This window comes from Lactuca saligna, chromosome 1, assembly GCF_052625555.1.
Source record: "Lactuca saligna cultivar CGN05327 chromosome 1, ASM5262555v1, whole genome shotgun sequence".
NCBI lineage: Eukaryota > Viridiplantae > Streptophyta > Magnoliopsida > Asterales > Asteraceae > Lactuca > Lactuca saligna.
Genome location: NC_136417.1, coordinates 157,687,608 through 157,703,386, shown reverse-complemented (window position 1 = coordinate 157,703,386; position 15,779 = coordinate 157,687,608). Strand labels below are relative to the sequence as shown.

Here is a 15,779-nt window from a genome sequence, read left to right as displayed (position 1 = left end):
AAACAATCAACATTGAACCGGAGGCCGCCCGAGCATGGATATAGCAAGAAAGAAAAAAAAAACGCACCTAAAACATAAAAAAACGCAGACGGGCAACGAAAAAGGGGGTGCAACACGAGGATTTCCCAGGGGGTCACCCATCCTAGTACTACTCTCGCCCAAGCACGCTTAACTGCGGAGTTCTGATGGGATCCGGTGCATTAGTGCTGGTATGATCGCACCCGAAATACTATCCATGCTTATTGTTTTTATGTCTTACAAGACGCAGAACCTCGTTTGCTTTCGGACGCGAGGCGTGGGACCCACGTGATGGATCGGCTCGGTTCGGGAAACAAGAAAACAATCAACATTGAACCGGAGGCCGCCCGAGCATGGATATAGCAAGAAAGATAAAAAAAACGCACCTAAAACATAAAAAAACGCAGACGGGCAACGAAAAAGGGGGTGCAACACGAGGACTTCCCAGGGGGTCACCCATCCTAGTACTACTCTCGCCCAAGCACGCTTAACTGCGGAGTTCTGATGGGATCCGGTGCATTAGTGCTGGTATGATCGCACCCGAAATACTATCCATGCTTATTGTTTTTATGTCTTACAAGACGCAGAACCTCGTTTGCTTTCGGACGCGAGGCGTGGGACCCACGTGATGGATCGGCTCGGTTCGGGAAACAAGAAAACAATCAACATTGAACCGGAGGCCGCCCGAGCATGGATATAGCAAGAAAGAAAAAAAAAACGCACCTAAAACATAAAAAAACGCAGACGGGCAACGAAAAAGGGGGTGCAACACGAGGACTTCCCAGGGGGTCACCCATCCTAGTACTACTCTCGCCCAAGCACGCTTAACTGCGGAGTTCTGATGGGATCCGGTGCATTAGTGCTGGTATGATCGCACCCGAAATACTATCCATGCTTATTGTTTTTATGTCCTACAAGACGCAGAACCTCGTTTGCTTTCGGACGCGAGGCGTGGGACCCACGTGATGGATCGGCTCGGTTCGGGAAACAAGAAAACAATCAACATTGAACCGGAGGCCGCCCGAGCATGGATATAGCAAGAAAGAAAAAAAAAACGCACCTAAAACATAAAAAAACGCAGACGGGCAACGAAAAAGGGGGTGCAACACGAGGACTTCCCAGGGGGTCACCCATCCTAGTACTACTCTCGCCCAAGCACGCTTAACTGCGGAGTTCTGATGGGATCCGGTGCATTAGTGCTGGTATGATCGCACCCGAAATACTATCCATGCTTATTGTTTTTATGTCCTACAAGACGCAGAACCTCGTTTGCTTTCGGACGCGAGGCGTGGGACCCACGTGATGGATCGGCTCGGTTCGGGAAACAAGAAAACAATCAACATTGAACCGGAGGCCGCCCGAGCATGGATATAGCAAGAAAGAAAAAAAAAACGCACCTAAAACATAAAAAAACGCAGACGGGCAACGAAAAAGGGGGTGCAACACGAGGACTTCCCAGGGGGTCACCCATCCTAGTACTACTCTCGCCCAAGCACGCTTAACTGCGGAGTTCTGATGGGATCCGGTGCATTAGTGCTGGTATGATCGCACCCGAAATACTATCCATGCTTATTGTTTTTATGTCCTACAAGACGCAGAACCTCGTTTGCTTTCGGACGCGAGGCGTGGGACCCACGTGATGGATCGGCTCGGTTCGGGAAACAAGAAAACAATCAACATTGAACCGGAGGCCGCCCGAGCATGGATATAGCAAGAAAGAAAAAAAAAACGCACCTAAAACATAAAAAAACGCAGACGGGCAACGAAAAAGGGGGTGCAACACGAGGACTTCCCAGGGGGTCAACCATCCTAGTACTACTCTCGCCCAAGCACGCTTAACTGCGGAGTTCTGATGGGATCCGGTGCATTAGTGCTGGTATGATCGCACCCGAAATACTATCCATGCTTATTGTTTTTATGTCCTACAAGACGCAGAACCTCGTTTGCTTTCGGACGCGAGGCGTGGGACCCACGTGATGGATCGGCTCGGTTCGGGAAACAAGAAAACAATCAACATTGAACCGGAGGCCGCCCGAGCATGGATATAGCAAGAAAGAAAAAAAAAAAAACGCACCTAAAACATAAAAAAACGCAGACGGGCAACGAAAAAGGGGGTGCAACACGAGGACTTCCCAGGGGGTCACCCATCCTAGTACTACTCTCGCCCAAGCACGCTTAACTGCGGAGTTCTGATGGGATCCGGTGCATTAGTGCTGGTATGATCGCACCCGAAATACTATCCATGCTTATTGTTTTTATGTCTTACAAGACGCAGAACCTCGTTTGCTTTCGGACGCGAGGCGTGGGACCCACGTGATGGATCGGCTCGGTTCGGGAAACAAGAAAACAATCAACATTGAACCGGAGGCCGCCCGAGCATGGATATAGCAAGAAAGAAAAAAAAAACGCACCTAAAACATAAAAAAACGCAGACGGGCAACGAAAAAGGGGGTGCAACACGAGGACTTCCCAGGGGGTCACCCATCCTAGTACTACTCTCGCCCAAGCACGCTTAACTGCGGAGTTCTGATGGGATCCGGTGCATTAGTGCTGGTATGATCGCACCCGAAATACTATCCATGCTTATTGTTTTTATGTCCTACAAGACGCAGAACCTCGTTTGCTTTCGGACGCGAGGCGTGGGACCCACGTGATGGATCGGCTCGGTTCGGGAAACAAGAAAACAATCAACATTGAACCGGAGGCCGCCCGAGCATGGATATAGCAAGAAAGAAAAAAAAAACGCACCTAAAACATAAAAAAACGCAGACGGGCAACGAAAAAGGGGGTGCAACACGAGGATTTCCCAGGGGGTCACCCATCCTAGTACTACTCTCGCCCAAGCACGCTTAACTGCGGAGTTCTGATGGGATCCGGTGCATTAGTGCTGGTATGATCGCACCCGAAATACTATCCATGCTTATTGTTTTTATGTCTTACAAGACGCAGAACCTCGTTTGCTTTCGGACGCGAGGCGTGGGACCCACGTGATGGATCGGCTCGGTTCGGGAAACAAGAAAACAATCAACATTGAACCGGAGGCCGCCCGAGCATGGATATAGCAAGAAAGATAAAAAAAACGCACCTAAAACATAAAAAAACGCAGACGGGCAACGAAAAAGGGGGTGCAACACGAGGACTTCCCAGGGGGTCACCCATCCTAGTACTACTCTCGCCCAAGCACACTTAACTGCGGAGTTCTGATGGGATCCGGTGCATTAGTGCTGGTATGATCGCACCCGAAATACTATCCATGCTTATTGTTTTTATGTCTTACAAGACGCAGAACCTCGTTTGCTTTCGGACGCGAGGCGTGGGACCCACGTGATGGATCGGCTCGGTTCGGGAAACAAGAAAACAATCAACATTGAACCGGAGGCCGCCCGAGCATGGATATAGCAAGAAAGAAAAAAAAAACGCACCTAAAACATAAAAAAACGCAGACGGGCAACGAAAAAGGGGGTGCAACACGAGGACTTCCCAGGGGGTCACCCATCCTAGTACTACTCTCGCCCAAGCACGCTTAACTGCGGAGTTCTGATGGGATCCGGTGCATTAGTGCTGGTATGATCGCACCCGAAATACTATCCATGCTTATTGTTTTTATGTCCTACAAGACGCAGAACCTCGTTTGCTTTCGGACGCGAGGCGTGGGACCCACGTGATGGATCGGCTCGGTTCGGGAAACAAGAAAACAATCAACATTGAACCGGAGGCCGCCCGAGCATGGATATAGCAAGAAAGAAAAAAAAAACGCACCTAAAACATAAAAAAACGCAGACGGGCAACGAAAAAGGGGGTGCAACACGAGGACTTCCCAGGGGGTCACCCATCCTAGTACTACTCTCGCCCAAGCACGCTTAACTGCGGAGTTCTGATGGGATCCGGTGCATTAGTGCTGGTATGATCGCACCCGAAATACTATCCATGCTTATTGTTTTTATGTCCTACAAGACGCAGAACCTCGTTTGCTTTCGGACGCGAGGCGTGGGACCCACGTGATGGATCGGCTCGGTTCGGGAAACAAGAAAACAATCAACATTGAACCGGAGGCCGCCCGAGCATGGATATAGCAAGAAAGAAAAAAAAAACGCACCTAAAACATAAAAAAACGCAGACGAGCAACGAAAAAGGGGGTGCAACACGAGGACTTCCCAGGGGGTCACCCATCCTAGTACTACTCTCGCCCAAGCACGCTTAACTGCGGAGTTCTGATGGGATCCGGTGCATTAGTGCTGGTATGATCGCACCCGAAATACTATCCATGCTTATTGTTTTTATGTCTTACAAGACGCAGAACCTCGTTTTCTTTCGGACGCGAGGCGTGGGACCCACGTGATGGATCGGCTCGGTTCGGGAAACAAGAAAACAATCAACATTGAACCGGAGGCCGCCCGAGCATGGATATAGCAAGAAAGAAAAAAAAAAAACGCACCTAAAACATAAAAAAACGCAGACGGGCAACGAAAAAGGGGGTGCAACACGAGGACTTCCCAGGGGGTCACCCATCCTAGTACTACTCTCGCCCAAGCACGCTTAACTGCGGAGTTATGATGGGATCCGGTGCATTAGTGCTGGTATGATCGCACCCGAAATAGTATCCATGCTTATTGTTTTTATGTCTTACAAGACGCAGAACCTCGTTTTCTTTCGGACGCGAGGCGTGGGACCCACGTGATGGATCGGCTCGGTTCGGGAAACAAGAAAACAATCAACATTGAACCGGAGGCCGCCCGAGCATGGATATAGCAAGAAAGAAAAAAAAAACGCACCTAAAACATAAAAAAACGCAGACGGGCAACGAAAAAGGGGGTGCAACACGAGGACTTCCCAGGGGGTCACCCATCCTAGTACTACTCTCGCCCAAGCACGCTTAACTGCGGAGTTCTGATGGGATCCGGTGCATTAGTGCTGGTATGATCGCACCCGAAATACTATCCATGCTTAATGTTTTTATGTCTTACAAGACGCAGAACCTCGTTTGCTTTCGGACGCGAGGCGTGGGACCCACGTGATGGATCGGCTCGGTTCGGGAAACAAGAAAACAATCAACATTGAACCGGAGGCCGCCCGAGCATGGATATAGCAAGAAAGAAAAAAAAAAACGCACCTAAAACATAAAAAAACGCAGACGGGCAACGAAAAAGGGGGTGCAACACGAGGACTTCCCAGGGGGTCACCCATTCTAGTACTACTCTCGCCCAAGCACGCTTAACTGCGGAGTTCTGATGGGATCCGGTGCATTAGTGCTGGTATGATCGCACCCGAAATACTATCCATGCTTATTGTTTTTATGTCCTACAAGACGCAGAACCTCGTTTGCTTTCGGACGCGAGGCGTGGGACCCACGTGATGGATCGGCTCGGTTCGGGAAACAAGAAAACAATCAACATTGAACCGGAGGCCGCCCGAGCATGGATATAGCAAGAAAGAAAAAAAAAACGCACCTAAAACATAAAAAAACGCAGACGATCAACGAAAAAGGGGGTGCAACACGAGGACTTCCCAGGGGGTCACCCATCCTAGTACTACTCTCGCCCAAGCACGCTTAACTGCGGAGTTCTGATGGGATCCGGTGCATTAGTGCTGGTATGATCGCACCCGAAATACTATCCATGCTTATTGTTTTTATGTCTTACAAGACGCAGAACCTCGTTTGCTTTCGGACGCGAGGCGTGGGACCCACGTGATGGATCGGCTCGGTTCGGGAAACAAGAAAACAATCAACATTGAACCGGAGGCCGCCCGAGCATGGATATAGCAAGAAAGAAAAAAAAACGCACCTAAAACATAAAAAAACGCAGACGAGCAACGAAAAAGGGGGTGCAACACGAGGACTTCCCAGGGGGTCACCCATCCTAGTACTACTCTCGCCCAAGCACGCTTAACTGCGGAGTTCTGATGGGATCCGGTGCATTAGTGCTGGTATGATCGCACCCGAAATACTATCCATGCTTATTGTTTTTATGTCTTACAAGACGCAGAACCTCGTTTGCTTTCGGACGCGAGGCGTGGGACCCACGTGATGGATCGGCTCGGTTCGGGAAACAAGAAAACAATCAACATTGAACCGGAGGCCGCCCGAGCATGGATATAGCAAGAAAGAAAAAAAAAACGCACCTAAAACATAAAAAAACGCAGACGAGCAACGAAAAAAGGGGTGCAACACGAGGACTTCCCAGGGGGTCACCCATCCTAGTACTACTCTCGCCCAAACACGCTTAACTGCGGAGTTCTGATGGGATCCGGTGCATTAGTGCTGGTATGATCGCACCCGAAATACTATCCATGCTTATTGTTTTTATGTCTTACAAGACGTAGAACCTCGTTTGCTTTCGGACGCGAGGCGTGGGACCCACGTGATGGATCGGCTCGGTTCGGGAAACAAGAAAACAATCAACATTGAACCGGAGGCCGCCCGAGCATGGATATAGCAAGAAAGAAAAAAAAAACGCACCTAAAACATAAAAAAACGCAGACGGGCAACGAAAAAGGGAGTGCAACACGAGGACTTCCCAGGGGGTCACCCATCCTAGTACTACTCTCGCCCAAGCACGCTTAACTGCGGAGTTCTGATGGGATCCGATGCATTAGTGCTGGTATGATCGCACCCAAAATACTATCCATGCTTATTGTTTTTATGTCTTACAAGACGCAGAACCTCGTTTGCTTTCGGACGCGAGGCGTGGGACCCACGTGATGGATCGGCTCGGTTCGGGAAACAAGAAAACAATCAACATTGAACCGGAGGCCGCCCGAGCATGGATATAGCAAGAAAGAAAAAAAAAACGCACCTAAAACATAAAAAAACGCAGACGGGCAACGAAAAAGGGGGTGCAACACGAGGACTTCCCAGGGGGTCACCCATCCTAGTACTACTCTCGCCCAAGCACGCTTAACTGCGGAGTTCTGATGGGATCCGGTGCATTAGTGCTGGTATGATCGCACCCGAAATACTATCCATGCTTATTGTTTTTATGTCTTACAAGACGCAGAACCTCGTTTGCTTTCGGACGCGAGGCGTGGGACCCACGTGATGGATCGGCTCGGTTCGGGAAACAAGAAAACAATCAACATTGAACCGGAGGCCGCCCGAGCATGGATATAGCAAGAAAGAAAAAAAAACGCACCTAAAACATAAAAAAACGCAGACGGGCAACGAAAAAGGGGGTGCAACACGAGGACTTCCCAGGGGGTCACCCATCCTAGTACTACTCTCGCCCAAGCACGCTTAACTGCGGAGTTCTGATGGGATCCGGTGCATTAGTGCTGGTATGATCGCACCCGAAATACTATCCATGCTTATTGTTTTTATGTCTTACAAGACGCAGAACCTCGTTTGCTTTCGGACGCGAGGCGTGGGACCCACGTGATGGATCGGCTCGGTTCGGGAAACAAGAAAACAATCAACATTGAACCGGAGGCCGCCCGAGCATGGATATAGCAAGAAAGAAAAAAAAACGCACCTAAAACATAAAAAAACGCAGACGGGCAACGAAAAAGGGGGTGCAACACGAGGACTTCCCAGGGGGTCACCCATCCTAGTACTACTCTCGCCCAAGCACGCTTAACTGCGGAGTTCTGATGGGATCCGGTGCATTAGTGCTGGTATGATCGCACCCGAAATACTATCCATGCTTATTGTTTTTATGTCTTACAAGACGCAGAACCTCGTTTGCTTTCGGACGCGAGGCGTGGGACCCACGTGATGGATCGGCTCGGTTCGGGAAACAAGAAAACAATCAACATTGAACCGGAGGCCGCCCGAGCATGGATATAGCAAGAAAGAAAAAAAAAAACGCACCTAAAACATAAAAAAACGCAGACGAGCAACGAAAAAGGGGGTGCAACACGAGGACTTCCCAGGGGGTCACCCATCCTAGTACTACTCTCGCCCAAGCACGCTTAACTGCGGAGTTCTGATGGGATCCGGTGCATTAGTGCTGGTATGATCGCACCCGAAATACTATCCATGCTTATTGTTTTTATGTCTTACAAGACGCAGAACCTCGTTTGCTTTCGGACGCGAGGCGTGGGACCCACGTGATGGATCGGCTCGGTTCGGGAAACAAGAAAACAATCAACATTGAACCGGAGGCCGCCCGAGCATGGATATAGCAAGAAAGAAAAAAAAAACGCACCTAAAACATAAAAAAACGCAGACGGGCAACGAAAAAGGGAGTGCAACACGAGGACTTCCCAGGGGGTCACCCATCCTAGTACTACTCTCGCCCAAGCACGCTTAACTGCGGAGTTCTGATGGGATCCGGTGCATTAGTGCTGGTATGATCGCACCCGAAATACTATCCATGCTTATTGTTTTTATGTCTTACAAGACGCAGAACCTCGTTTGCTTTCGGACGCGAGGCGTGGGACCCACGTGATGGATCGGCTCGGTTCGGGAAACAAGAAAACAATCAACATTGAACCGGAGGCCGCCCGAGCATGGATATAGCAAGAAAGAAAAAAAAAACGCACCTAAAACATAAAAAAACGCAGACGGGCAACGAAAAAGGGGGTGCAACACGAGGACTTCCCAGGGGGTCACCCATCCTAGTACTACTCTCGCCCAAGCACGCTTAACTGCGGAGTTCTGATGGGATCCGGTGCATTAGTGCTGGTATGATCGCACCCGAAATACTATCCATGCTTATTGTTTTTATGTCTTACAAGACGCAGAACCTCGTTTGCTTTCGGACGCGAGGCGTGGGACCCACGTGATGGATCGGCTCGGTTCGGGAAACAAGAAAACAATCAACATTGAACCGGAGGCCGCCCGAGCATGGATATAGCAAGAAAGAAAAAAAAACGCACCTAAAACATAAAAAAACGCAGACGGGCAACGAAAAAGGGGGTGCAACACGAGGACTTCCCAGGGGGTCACCAATCCTAGTACTACTCTCTCCCAAGCACGCTTAACTGCGGAGTTCTGATGGGATCCGGTGCATTAGTGCTGGTATGATCGCACCCGAAATACTATCCATGCTTATTGTTTTTATGTCCTACAAGACGCAGAACCTCGTTTGCTTTCGGACGCGAGGCGTGGGACCCACGTGATGGATCGGCTCGGTTCGGGAAACAAGAAAACAATCAACATTGAACCGGAGGCCGCCCGAGCATGGATATAGCAAGAAAGAAAAAAAAAACGCACCTAAAACATAAAAAAACGCAGACGGGCAACGAAAAAGGGGGTGCAACACGAGGACTTCCCAGGGGGTCACCCATCCTAGTACTACTCTCGCCCAAGCACGCTTAACTGCGGAGTTCTGATGGGATCCGGTGCATTAGTGCTGGTATGATCGCACCCGAAATACTATCCATGCTTATTGTTTTTATGTCTTACAAGACGCAGAACCTCGTTTGCTTTCGGACGCGAGGCGTGGGACCCACGTGATGGATCGGCTCGGTTCGGGAAACAAGAAAACAATCAACATTGAACCGGAGGCCGCCCGAGCATGGATATAGCAAGAAAGAAAAAAAAACGCACCTAAAACATAAAAAAACGCAGACGGGCAACGAAAAAGGGGGTGCAACACGAGGACTTCCCAGGGGGTCACCAATCCTAGTACTACTCTCTCCCAAGCACGCTTAACTGCGGAGTTCTGATGGGATCCGGTGCATTAGTGCTGGTATGATCGCACCCGAAATACTATCCATGCTTATTGTTTTTATGTCCTACAAGACGCAGAACCTCGTTTGCTTTCGGACGCGAGGCGTGGGACCCACGTGATGGATCGGCTCGGTTCGGGAAACAAGAAAACAATCAACATTGAACCGGAGGCCGCCCGAGCATGGATATAGCAAGAAAGAAAAAAAAAACGCACCTAAAACATAAAAAAACGCAGACGGGCAACGAAAAAGGGAGTGCAACACGAGGACTTCCCAGGGGGTCACCCATCCTAGTACTACTCTCGCCCAAGCACGCTTAACTGCGGAGTTCTGATGGGATCCGATGCATTAGTGCTGGTATGATCGCACCCGAAATACTATCCATGCTTATTGTTTTTATGTCTTACAAGACGCAGAACCTCGTTTGCTTTCGGACGCGAGGCGTGGGACCCACGTGATGGATCGGCTCGGTTCGGGAAACAAGAAAACAATCAACATTGAACCGGAGGCCGCCCGAGCATGGATATAGCAAGAAAGAAAAAAAAACGCACCTAAAACATAAAAAAACGCAGACGGGCAACGAAAAAGGGGGTGCAACACGAGGACTTCCCAGGGGGTCACCAATCCTAGTACTACTCTCTCCCAAGCACGCTTAACTGCGGAGTTCTGATGGGATCCGGTGCATTAGTGCTGGTATGATCGCACCCGAAATACTATCCATGCTTATTGTTTTTATGTCCTACAAGACGCAGAACCTCGTTTGCTTTCGGACGCGAGGCGTGGGACCCACGTGATGGATCGGCTCGGTTCGGGAAACAAGAAAACAATCAACATTGAACCGGAGGCCGCCCGAGCATGGATATAGCAAGAAAGAAAAAAAAAACGCACCTAAAACATAAAAAAACGCAGACGGGCAACGAAAAAGGGAGTGCAACACGAGGACTTCCCAGGGGGTCACCCATCCTAGTACTACTCTCGCCCAAGCACGCTTAACTGCGGAGTTCTGATGGGATCCGATGCATTAGTGCTGGTATGATCGCACCCGAAATACTATCCATGCTTATTGTTTTTATGTCTTACAAGACGCAGAACCTCGTTTGCTTTCGGACGCGAGGCGTGGGACCCACGTGATGGATCGGCTCGGTTCGGGAAACAAGAAAACAATCAACATTGAACCGGAGGCCGCCCGAGCATGGATATAGCAAGAAAGAAAAAAAAAACGCACCTAAAACATAAAAAAACGCAGACGGGCAACGAAAAAGGGGGTGCAACACGAGGACTTCCCAGGGGGTCACCCATCCTAGTACTACTCTCGCCCAAGCACGCTTAACTGCGGAGTTCTGATGGGATCCGGTGCATTAGTGCTGGTATGATCGCACCCGAAATACTATCCATGCTTATTGTTTTTATGTCTTACAAGACGCAGAACCTCGTTTGCTTTCGGACGCGAGGCGTGGGACCCACGTGATGGATCGGCTCGGTTCGGGAAACAAGAAAACAATCAACATTGAACCGGAGGCCGCCCGAGCATGGATATAGCAAGAAAGAAAAAAAAAACGCACCTAAAACATAAAAAAACGCAGACGGGCAACGAAAAAGGGAGTGCAACACGAGGACTTCCCAGGGGGTCACCCATCCTAGTACTACTCTCGCCCAAGCACGCTTAACTGCGGAGTTCTGATGGGATCCGATGCATTAGTGCTGGTATGATCGCACCCGAAATACTATCCATGCTTATTGTTTTTATGTCTTACAAGACGCAGAACCTCGTTTGCTTTCGGACGCGAGGCGTGGGACCCACGTGATGGATCGGCTCGGTTCGGGAAACAAGAAAACAATCAACATTGAACCGGAGGCCGCCCGAGCATGGATATAGCAAGAAAGAAAAAAAAAACGCACCTAAAACATAAAAAAACGCAGACGGGCAACGAAAAAGGGGGTGCAACACGAGGACTTCCCAGGGGGTCACCCATCCTAGTACTACTCTCGCCCAAGCACGCTTAACTGCGGAGTTCTGATGGGATCCGGTGCATTAGTGCTGGTATGATCGCACCCGAAATACTATCCATGCTTATTGTTTTTATGTCTTACAAGACGCAGAACCTCGTTTGCTTTCGGACGCGAGGCGTGGGACCCACGTGATGGATCGGCTCGGTTCGGGAAACAAGAAAACAATCAACATTGAACCGGAGGCCGCCCGAGCATGGATATAGCAAGAAAGAAAAAAAAACGCACCTAAAACATAAAAAAACGCAGACGGGCAACGAAAAAGGGGGTGCAACACGAGGACTTCCCAGGGGGTCACCAATCCTAGTACTACTCTCTCCCAAGCACGCTTAACTGCGGAGTTCTGATGGGATCCGGTGCATTAGTGCTGGTATGATCGCACCCGAAATACTATCCATGCTTATTGTTTTTATGTCCTACAAGACGCAGAACCTCGTTTGCTTTCGGACGCGAGGCGTGGGACCCACGTGATGGATCGGCTCGGTTCGGGAAACAAGAAAACAATCAACATTGAACCGGAGGCCGCCCGAGCATGGATATAGCAAGAAAGAAAAAAAAAACGCACCTAAAACATAAAAAAACGCAGACGGGCAACGAAAAAGGGGGTGCAACACGAGGACTTCCCAGGGGGTCACCCATCCTAGTACTACTCTCGCCCAAGCACGCTTAACTGCGGAGTTCTGATGGGATCCGGTGCATTAGTGCTGGTATGATCGCACCCGAAATACTATCCATGCTTATTGTTTTTATGTCCTACAAGACGCAGAACCTCGTTTGCTTTCGGACGCGAGGCGTGGGACCCACGTGATGGATCGGCTCGGTTCGGGAAACAAGAAAACAATCAACATTGAACCGGAGGCCGCCCGAGCATGGATATAGCAAGAAAGAAAAAAAAAACGCACCTAAAACATAAAAAAACGCAGACGGGCAACGAAAAAGGGGGTGCAACACGAGGACTTCCCAGGGGGTCACCCATCCTAGTACTACTCTCGCCCAAGCACGCTTAACTGCGGAGTTCTGATGGGATTCGGTGCATTAGTGCTGGTATGATCGCACCCGAAATACTATCCATGCTTATTGTTTTTATGTCTTACAAGACGCAGAACCTCGTTTGCTTTCGGACGCGAGGCGTGGGACCCACGTGATGGATCGGCTCGGTTCGGGAAACAAGAAAACAATCAACATTGAACCGGAGGCCGCCCGAGCATGGATATAGCAAGAAAGAAAAAAAAACGCACCTAAAACATAAAAAAACGCAGACGGGCAACGAAAAAGGGGGTGCAACACGAGGACTTCCCAGGGGGTCACCAATCCTAGTACTACTCTCTCCCAAGCACGCTTAACTGCGGAGTTCTGATGGGATCCGGTGCATTAGTGCTGGTATGATCGCACCCGAAATACTATCCATGCTTATTGTTTTTATGTCCTACAAGACGCAGAACCTCGTTTGCTTTCGGACGCGAGGCGTGGGACCCACGTGATGGATCGGCTCGGTTCGGGAAACAAGAAAACAATCAACATTGAACCGGAGGCCGCCCGAGCATGGATATAGCAAGAAAGAAAAAAAAAACGCACCTAAAACATAAAAAAACGCAGACGGGCAACGAAAAAGGGAGTGCAACACGAGGACTTCCCAGGGGGTCACCCATCCTAGTACTACTCTCGCCCAAGCACGCTTAACTGCGGAGTTCTGATGGGATCCGATGCATTAGTGCTGGTATGATCGCACCCGAAATACTATCCATGCTTATTGTTTTTATGTCTTACAAGACGCAGAACCTCGTTTGCTTTCGGACGCGAGGCGTGGGACCCACGTGATGGATCGGCTCGGTTCGGGAAACAAGAAAACAATCAACATTGAACCGGAGGCCGCCCGAGCATGGATATAGCAAGAAAGAAAAAAAAAACGCACCTAAAACATAAAAAACGCAGACGGGCAACGAAAAAGGGGGTGCAACACGAGGACTTCCCAGGGGGTCACCCATCCTAGTACTACTCTCGCCCAAGCACGCTTAACTGCGGAGTTCTGATGGGATCCGGTGCATTAGTGCTGGTATGATCGCACCCGAAATACTATCCATGCTTATTGTTTTTATGTCTTACAAGACGCAGAACCTCGTTTGCTTTCGGACGCGAGGCGTGGGACCCACGTGATGGATCGGCTCGGTTCGGGAAACAAGAAAACAATCAACATTGAACCGGAGGCCGCCCGAGCATGGATATAGCAAGAAAGAAAAAAAAACGCACCTAAAACATAAAAAAACGCAGACGGGCAACGAAAAAGGGGGTGCAACACGAGGACTTCCCAGGGGGTCACCAATCCTAGTACTACTCTCTCCCAAGCACGCTTAACTGCGGAGTTCTGATGGGATCCGGTGCATTAGTGCTGGTATGATCGCACCCGAAATACTATCCATGCTTATTGTTTTTATGTCCTACAAGACGCAGAACCTCGTTTGCTTTCGGACGCGAGGCGTGGGACCCACGTGATGGATCGGCTCGGTTCGGGAAACAAGAAAACAATCAACATTGAACCGGAGGCCGCCCGAGCATGGATATAGCAAGAAAGAAAAAAAAACGCACCTAAAACATAAAAAAACGCAGACGGGCAACGAAAAAGGGAGTGCAACACGAGGACTTCCCAGGGGGTCACCCATCCTAGTACTACTCTCGCCCAAGCACGCTTAACTGCGGAGTTCTGATGGGATCCGATGCATTAGTGCTGGTATGATCGCACCCGAAATACTATCCATGCTTATTGTTTTTATGTCTTACAAGACGCAGAACCTCGTTTGCTTTCGGACGCGAGGCGTGGGACCCACGTGATGGATCGGCTCGGTTCGGGAAACAAGAAAACAATCAACATTGAACCGGAGGCCGCCCGAGCATGGATATAGCAAGAAAGAAAAAAAAAACACACCTAAAACATAAAAAAACGCAGACGGGCAACGAAAAAGGGGGTGCAACACGAGGACTTCCCAGGGGGTCACCCATCCTAGTACTACTCTCACCCAAGCACGCTTAACTGCGGAGTTCTGATGGGATCCGGTGCATTAGTGCTGGTATGATCGCACCCGAAATACTATCCATGCTTATTGTTTTTATGTCTTACAAGACGCAGAACCTCGTTTGCTTTCGGACGCGAGGCGTGGGACCCACGTGATGGATCGGCTCGGTTCGGGAAACAAGAAAACAATCAACATTGAACCGGAGGCCGCCCGAGCATGGATATAGCAAGAAAGAAAAAAAAAACGCACCTAAAACATAAAAAAACGCAGACGGGCAACGAAAAAGGGGGTGCAACACGAGGACTTCCCAGGGGGTCACCAATCCTAGTACTACTCTCGCCCAAGCACGCTTAACTGCGGAGTTCTGATGGGATCCGGTGCATTAGTGCTGGTATGATCGCACCCGAAATACTATCCATGCTTATTGTTTTTATGTCCTACAAGACGCAGAACCTCGTTTGCTTTCGGACGCGAGGCGTGGGACCCACGTGATGGATCGGCTCGGTTCGGGAAATAAGAAAACAATCAACATTGAACCGGAGGCCGCCCGAGCATGGATATAGCAAGAAAGAAAAAAAAAACGCACCTAAAACATAAAAAAACGCAGACGATCAACGAAAAAGGGGGTGCAACACGAGGACTTCCCAGGGGGTCACCCATCCTAGTACTACTCTCGCCCAAGCACGCTTAACTGCGGAGTTCTGATGGGATCCGGTGCATTAGTGCTGGTATGATCGCACCCGAAATACTATCCATGCTTATTGTTTTTATGTCTTACAAGACGCAGAACCTCGTTTGCTTTCGGACGCGAGGCGTGGGACCCACGTGATGGATCGGCTCGGTTCGGGAAACAAGAAAACAATCAACATTGAACCGGAGGCCGCCCGAGCATGGATATAGCAAGAAAGAAAAAAAAACGCACCTAAAACATAAAAAAACGCAGACGGGCAACGAAAAAGGGGGTGCAACACGAGGACTTCCCAGGGGGTCACCAATCCTAGTACTACTCTCTCCCAAGCACGCTTAACTGCGGAGTTCTGATGGGATCCGGTGCATTAGTGCTGGTATGATCGCACCCGAAATACTATCCATGCTTATTGTTTTTATGTCCTACAAGACGCAGAACCTCGTTTGCTT

General features: G+C 49.6%; 47 non-coding genes across 47 annotated transcripts; all 47 read right to left on the bottom strand.

Moving 5' to 3' along the window:
- Positions 1-104: 104 nt before the first annotated feature.
- LOC145021994 (5S ribosomal RNA) lies at positions 105-223 on the bottom strand. Its single transcript, XR_013670137.1, has one exon. It is a non-coding gene; the product is annotated as a 5S ribosomal RNA (ribosomal RNA).
- Positions 224-441: 218 nt separating this feature from the next.
- LOC145018305 (5S ribosomal RNA) lies at positions 442-560 on the bottom strand. The gene has a single exon (XR_013666950.1). It is a non-coding gene; the product is annotated as a 5S ribosomal RNA (ribosomal RNA).
- A 218-nt stretch (positions 561-778) lies between these two features.
- On the bottom strand, positions 779-897 carry LOC145018292 (5S ribosomal RNA). Its single transcript, XR_013666943.1, has one exon. It is a non-coding gene; the product is annotated as a 5S ribosomal RNA (ribosomal RNA).
- Positions 898-1,115: 218 nt separating this feature from the next.
- LOC145018284 (5S ribosomal RNA) lies at positions 1,116-1,234 on the bottom strand. Its single transcript, XR_013666942.1, has one exon. It is a non-coding gene; the product is annotated as a 5S ribosomal RNA (ribosomal RNA).
- Positions 1,235-1,452: 218 nt separating this feature from the next.
- LOC145018279 (5S ribosomal RNA) lies at positions 1,453-1,571 on the bottom strand. The gene has a single exon (XR_013666936.1). It is a non-coding gene; the product is annotated as a 5S ribosomal RNA (ribosomal RNA).
- Positions 1,572-1,789: 218 nt separating this feature from the next.
- LOC145025680 (5S ribosomal RNA) lies at positions 1,790-1,908 on the bottom strand. The gene has a single exon (XR_013673684.1). It is a non-coding gene; the product is annotated as a 5S ribosomal RNA (ribosomal RNA).
- A 221-nt stretch (positions 1,909-2,129) lies between these two features.
- On the bottom strand, positions 2,130-2,248 carry LOC145018272 (5S ribosomal RNA). The gene has a single exon (XR_013666935.1). It is a non-coding gene; the product is annotated as a 5S ribosomal RNA (ribosomal RNA).
- Positions 2,249-2,466: 218 nt separating this feature from the next.
- Positions 2,467-2,585, bottom strand: LOC145018268 (5S ribosomal RNA). The gene has a single exon (XR_013666929.1). It is a non-coding gene; the product is annotated as a 5S ribosomal RNA (ribosomal RNA).
- Positions 2,586-2,803: 218 nt separating this feature from the next.
- Positions 2,804-2,922, bottom strand: LOC145021983 (5S ribosomal RNA). Its single transcript, XR_013670126.1, has one exon. It is a non-coding gene; the product is annotated as a 5S ribosomal RNA (ribosomal RNA).
- A 218-nt stretch (positions 2,923-3,140) lies between these two features.
- Positions 3,141-3,259, bottom strand: LOC145025309 (5S ribosomal RNA). Its single transcript, XR_013673330.1, has one exon. It is a non-coding gene; the product is annotated as a 5S ribosomal RNA (ribosomal RNA).
- Positions 3,260-3,477: 218 nt separating this feature from the next.
- LOC145018259 (5S ribosomal RNA) lies at positions 3,478-3,596 on the bottom strand. Its single transcript, XR_013666926.1, has one exon. It is a non-coding gene; the product is annotated as a 5S ribosomal RNA (ribosomal RNA).
- A 218-nt stretch (positions 3,597-3,814) lies between these two features.
- Positions 3,815-3,933, bottom strand: LOC145018253 (5S ribosomal RNA). Its single transcript, XR_013666925.1, has one exon. It is a non-coding gene; the product is annotated as a 5S ribosomal RNA (ribosomal RNA).
- A 218-nt stretch (positions 3,934-4,151) lies between these two features.
- On the bottom strand, positions 4,152-4,270 carry LOC145018246 (5S ribosomal RNA). The gene has a single exon (XR_013666917.1). It is a non-coding gene; the product is annotated as a 5S ribosomal RNA (ribosomal RNA).
- Positions 4,271-4,490: 220 nt separating this feature from the next.
- LOC145026718 (5S ribosomal RNA) lies at positions 4,491-4,609 on the bottom strand. The gene has a single exon (XR_013674674.1). It is a non-coding gene; the product is annotated as a 5S ribosomal RNA (ribosomal RNA).
- Positions 4,610-4,827: 218 nt separating this feature from the next.
- On the bottom strand, positions 4,828-4,946 carry LOC145018243 (5S ribosomal RNA). The gene has a single exon (XR_013666901.1). It is a non-coding gene; the product is annotated as a 5S ribosomal RNA (ribosomal RNA).
- A 219-nt stretch (positions 4,947-5,165) lies between these two features.
- Positions 5,166-5,284, bottom strand: LOC145025349 (5S ribosomal RNA). The gene has a single exon (XR_013673369.1). It is a non-coding gene; the product is annotated as a 5S ribosomal RNA (ribosomal RNA).
- Positions 5,285-5,502: 218 nt separating this feature from the next.
- LOC145018236 (5S ribosomal RNA) lies at positions 5,503-5,621 on the bottom strand. Its single transcript, XR_013666897.1, has one exon. It is a non-coding gene; the product is annotated as a 5S ribosomal RNA (ribosomal RNA).
- Positions 5,622-5,838: 217 nt separating this feature from the next.
- On the bottom strand, positions 5,839-5,957 carry LOC145018224 (5S ribosomal RNA). The gene has a single exon (XR_013666892.1). It is a non-coding gene; the product is annotated as a 5S ribosomal RNA (ribosomal RNA).
- Positions 5,958-6,175: 218 nt separating this feature from the next.
- LOC145025615 (5S ribosomal RNA) lies at positions 6,176-6,294 on the bottom strand. Its single transcript, XR_013673624.1, has one exon. It is a non-coding gene; the product is annotated as a 5S ribosomal RNA (ribosomal RNA).
- A 218-nt stretch (positions 6,295-6,512) lies between these two features.
- LOC145025938 (5S ribosomal RNA) lies at positions 6,513-6,631 on the bottom strand. The gene has a single exon (XR_013673929.1). It is a non-coding gene; the product is annotated as a 5S ribosomal RNA (ribosomal RNA).
- A 218-nt stretch (positions 6,632-6,849) lies between these two features.
- Positions 6,850-6,968, bottom strand: LOC145018216 (5S ribosomal RNA). The gene has a single exon (XR_013666891.1). It is a non-coding gene; the product is annotated as a 5S ribosomal RNA (ribosomal RNA).
- A 217-nt stretch (positions 6,969-7,185) lies between these two features.
- Positions 7,186-7,304, bottom strand: LOC145018209 (5S ribosomal RNA). The gene has a single exon (XR_013666883.1). It is a non-coding gene; the product is annotated as a 5S ribosomal RNA (ribosomal RNA).
- Positions 7,305-7,521: 217 nt separating this feature from the next.
- Positions 7,522-7,640, bottom strand: LOC145018204 (5S ribosomal RNA). The gene has a single exon (XR_013666879.1). It is a non-coding gene; the product is annotated as a 5S ribosomal RNA (ribosomal RNA).
- A 219-nt stretch (positions 7,641-7,859) lies between these two features.
- Positions 7,860-7,978, bottom strand: LOC145018197 (5S ribosomal RNA). The gene has a single exon (XR_013666877.1). It is a non-coding gene; the product is annotated as a 5S ribosomal RNA (ribosomal RNA).
- A 218-nt stretch (positions 7,979-8,196) lies between these two features.
- Positions 8,197-8,315, bottom strand: LOC145022127 (5S ribosomal RNA). The gene has a single exon (XR_013670265.1). It is a non-coding gene; the product is annotated as a 5S ribosomal RNA (ribosomal RNA).
- A 218-nt stretch (positions 8,316-8,533) lies between these two features.
- LOC145018191 (5S ribosomal RNA) lies at positions 8,534-8,652 on the bottom strand. Its single transcript, XR_013666875.1, has one exon. It is a non-coding gene; the product is annotated as a 5S ribosomal RNA (ribosomal RNA).
- A 217-nt stretch (positions 8,653-8,869) lies between these two features.
- On the bottom strand, positions 8,870-8,988 carry LOC145027157 (5S ribosomal RNA). Its single transcript, XR_013675094.1, has one exon. It is a non-coding gene; the product is annotated as a 5S ribosomal RNA (ribosomal RNA).
- Positions 8,989-9,206: 218 nt separating this feature from the next.
- LOC145018181 (5S ribosomal RNA) lies at positions 9,207-9,325 on the bottom strand. Its single transcript, XR_013666871.1, has one exon. It is a non-coding gene; the product is annotated as a 5S ribosomal RNA (ribosomal RNA).
- Positions 9,326-9,542: 217 nt separating this feature from the next.
- On the bottom strand, positions 9,543-9,661 carry LOC145027156 (5S ribosomal RNA). Its single transcript, XR_013675093.1, has one exon. It is a non-coding gene; the product is annotated as a 5S ribosomal RNA (ribosomal RNA).
- Positions 9,662-9,879: 218 nt separating this feature from the next.
- Positions 9,880-9,998, bottom strand: LOC145025937 (5S ribosomal RNA). The gene has a single exon (XR_013673928.1). It is a non-coding gene; the product is annotated as a 5S ribosomal RNA (ribosomal RNA).
- A 217-nt stretch (positions 9,999-10,215) lies between these two features.
- On the bottom strand, positions 10,216-10,334 carry LOC145027155 (5S ribosomal RNA). Its single transcript, XR_013675092.1, has one exon. It is a non-coding gene; the product is annotated as a 5S ribosomal RNA (ribosomal RNA).
- Positions 10,335-10,552: 218 nt separating this feature from the next.
- On the bottom strand, positions 10,553-10,671 carry LOC145025936 (5S ribosomal RNA). Its single transcript, XR_013673927.1, has one exon. It is a non-coding gene; the product is annotated as a 5S ribosomal RNA (ribosomal RNA).
- Positions 10,672-10,889: 218 nt separating this feature from the next.
- Positions 10,890-11,008, bottom strand: LOC145018176 (5S ribosomal RNA). The gene has a single exon (XR_013666861.1). It is a non-coding gene; the product is annotated as a 5S ribosomal RNA (ribosomal RNA).
- Positions 11,009-11,226: 218 nt separating this feature from the next.
- Positions 11,227-11,345, bottom strand: LOC145025935 (5S ribosomal RNA). Its single transcript, XR_013673926.1, has one exon. It is a non-coding gene; the product is annotated as a 5S ribosomal RNA (ribosomal RNA).
- Positions 11,346-11,563: 218 nt separating this feature from the next.
- On the bottom strand, positions 11,564-11,682 carry LOC145018171 (5S ribosomal RNA). Its single transcript, XR_013666860.1, has one exon. It is a non-coding gene; the product is annotated as a 5S ribosomal RNA (ribosomal RNA).
- Positions 11,683-11,899: 217 nt separating this feature from the next.
- LOC145027154 (5S ribosomal RNA) lies at positions 11,900-12,018 on the bottom strand. The gene has a single exon (XR_013675091.1). It is a non-coding gene; the product is annotated as a 5S ribosomal RNA (ribosomal RNA).
- Positions 12,019-12,236: 218 nt separating this feature from the next.
- On the bottom strand, positions 12,237-12,355 carry LOC145018165 (5S ribosomal RNA). Its single transcript, XR_013666859.1, has one exon. It is a non-coding gene; the product is annotated as a 5S ribosomal RNA (ribosomal RNA).
- Positions 12,356-12,573: 218 nt separating this feature from the next.
- Positions 12,574-12,692, bottom strand: LOC145026326 (5S ribosomal RNA). The gene has a single exon (XR_013674306.1). It is a non-coding gene; the product is annotated as a 5S ribosomal RNA (ribosomal RNA).
- A 217-nt stretch (positions 12,693-12,909) lies between these two features.
- LOC145027153 (5S ribosomal RNA) lies at positions 12,910-13,028 on the bottom strand. Its single transcript, XR_013675090.1, has one exon. It is a non-coding gene; the product is annotated as a 5S ribosomal RNA (ribosomal RNA).
- Positions 13,029-13,246: 218 nt separating this feature from the next.
- Positions 13,247-13,365, bottom strand: LOC145025932 (5S ribosomal RNA). The gene has a single exon (XR_013673924.1). It is a non-coding gene; the product is annotated as a 5S ribosomal RNA (ribosomal RNA).
- Positions 13,366-13,582: 217 nt separating this feature from the next.
- On the bottom strand, positions 13,583-13,701 carry LOC145018152 (5S ribosomal RNA). The gene has a single exon (XR_013666856.1). It is a non-coding gene; the product is annotated as a 5S ribosomal RNA (ribosomal RNA).
- A 217-nt stretch (positions 13,702-13,918) lies between these two features.
- On the bottom strand, positions 13,919-14,037 carry LOC145027152 (5S ribosomal RNA). The gene has a single exon (XR_013675089.1). It is a non-coding gene; the product is annotated as a 5S ribosomal RNA (ribosomal RNA).
- Positions 14,038-14,254: 217 nt separating this feature from the next.
- Positions 14,255-14,373, bottom strand: LOC145025931 (5S ribosomal RNA). The gene has a single exon (XR_013673923.1). It is a non-coding gene; the product is annotated as a 5S ribosomal RNA (ribosomal RNA).
- Positions 14,374-14,591: 218 nt separating this feature from the next.
- On the bottom strand, positions 14,592-14,710 carry LOC145025747 (5S ribosomal RNA). The gene has a single exon (XR_013673748.1). It is a non-coding gene; the product is annotated as a 5S ribosomal RNA (ribosomal RNA).
- A 218-nt stretch (positions 14,711-14,928) lies between these two features.
- On the bottom strand, positions 14,929-15,047 carry LOC145026584 (5S ribosomal RNA). The gene has a single exon (XR_013674548.1). It is a non-coding gene; the product is annotated as a 5S ribosomal RNA (ribosomal RNA).
- A 218-nt stretch (positions 15,048-15,265) lies between these two features.
- On the bottom strand, positions 15,266-15,384 carry LOC145018148 (5S ribosomal RNA). The gene has a single exon (XR_013666852.1). It is a non-coding gene; the product is annotated as a 5S ribosomal RNA (ribosomal RNA).
- Positions 15,385-15,601: 217 nt separating this feature from the next.
- On the bottom strand, positions 15,602-15,720 carry LOC145027150 (5S ribosomal RNA). The gene has a single exon (XR_013675087.1). It is a non-coding gene; the product is annotated as a 5S ribosomal RNA (ribosomal RNA).
- Positions 15,721-15,779: the final 59 nt, after the last annotated feature.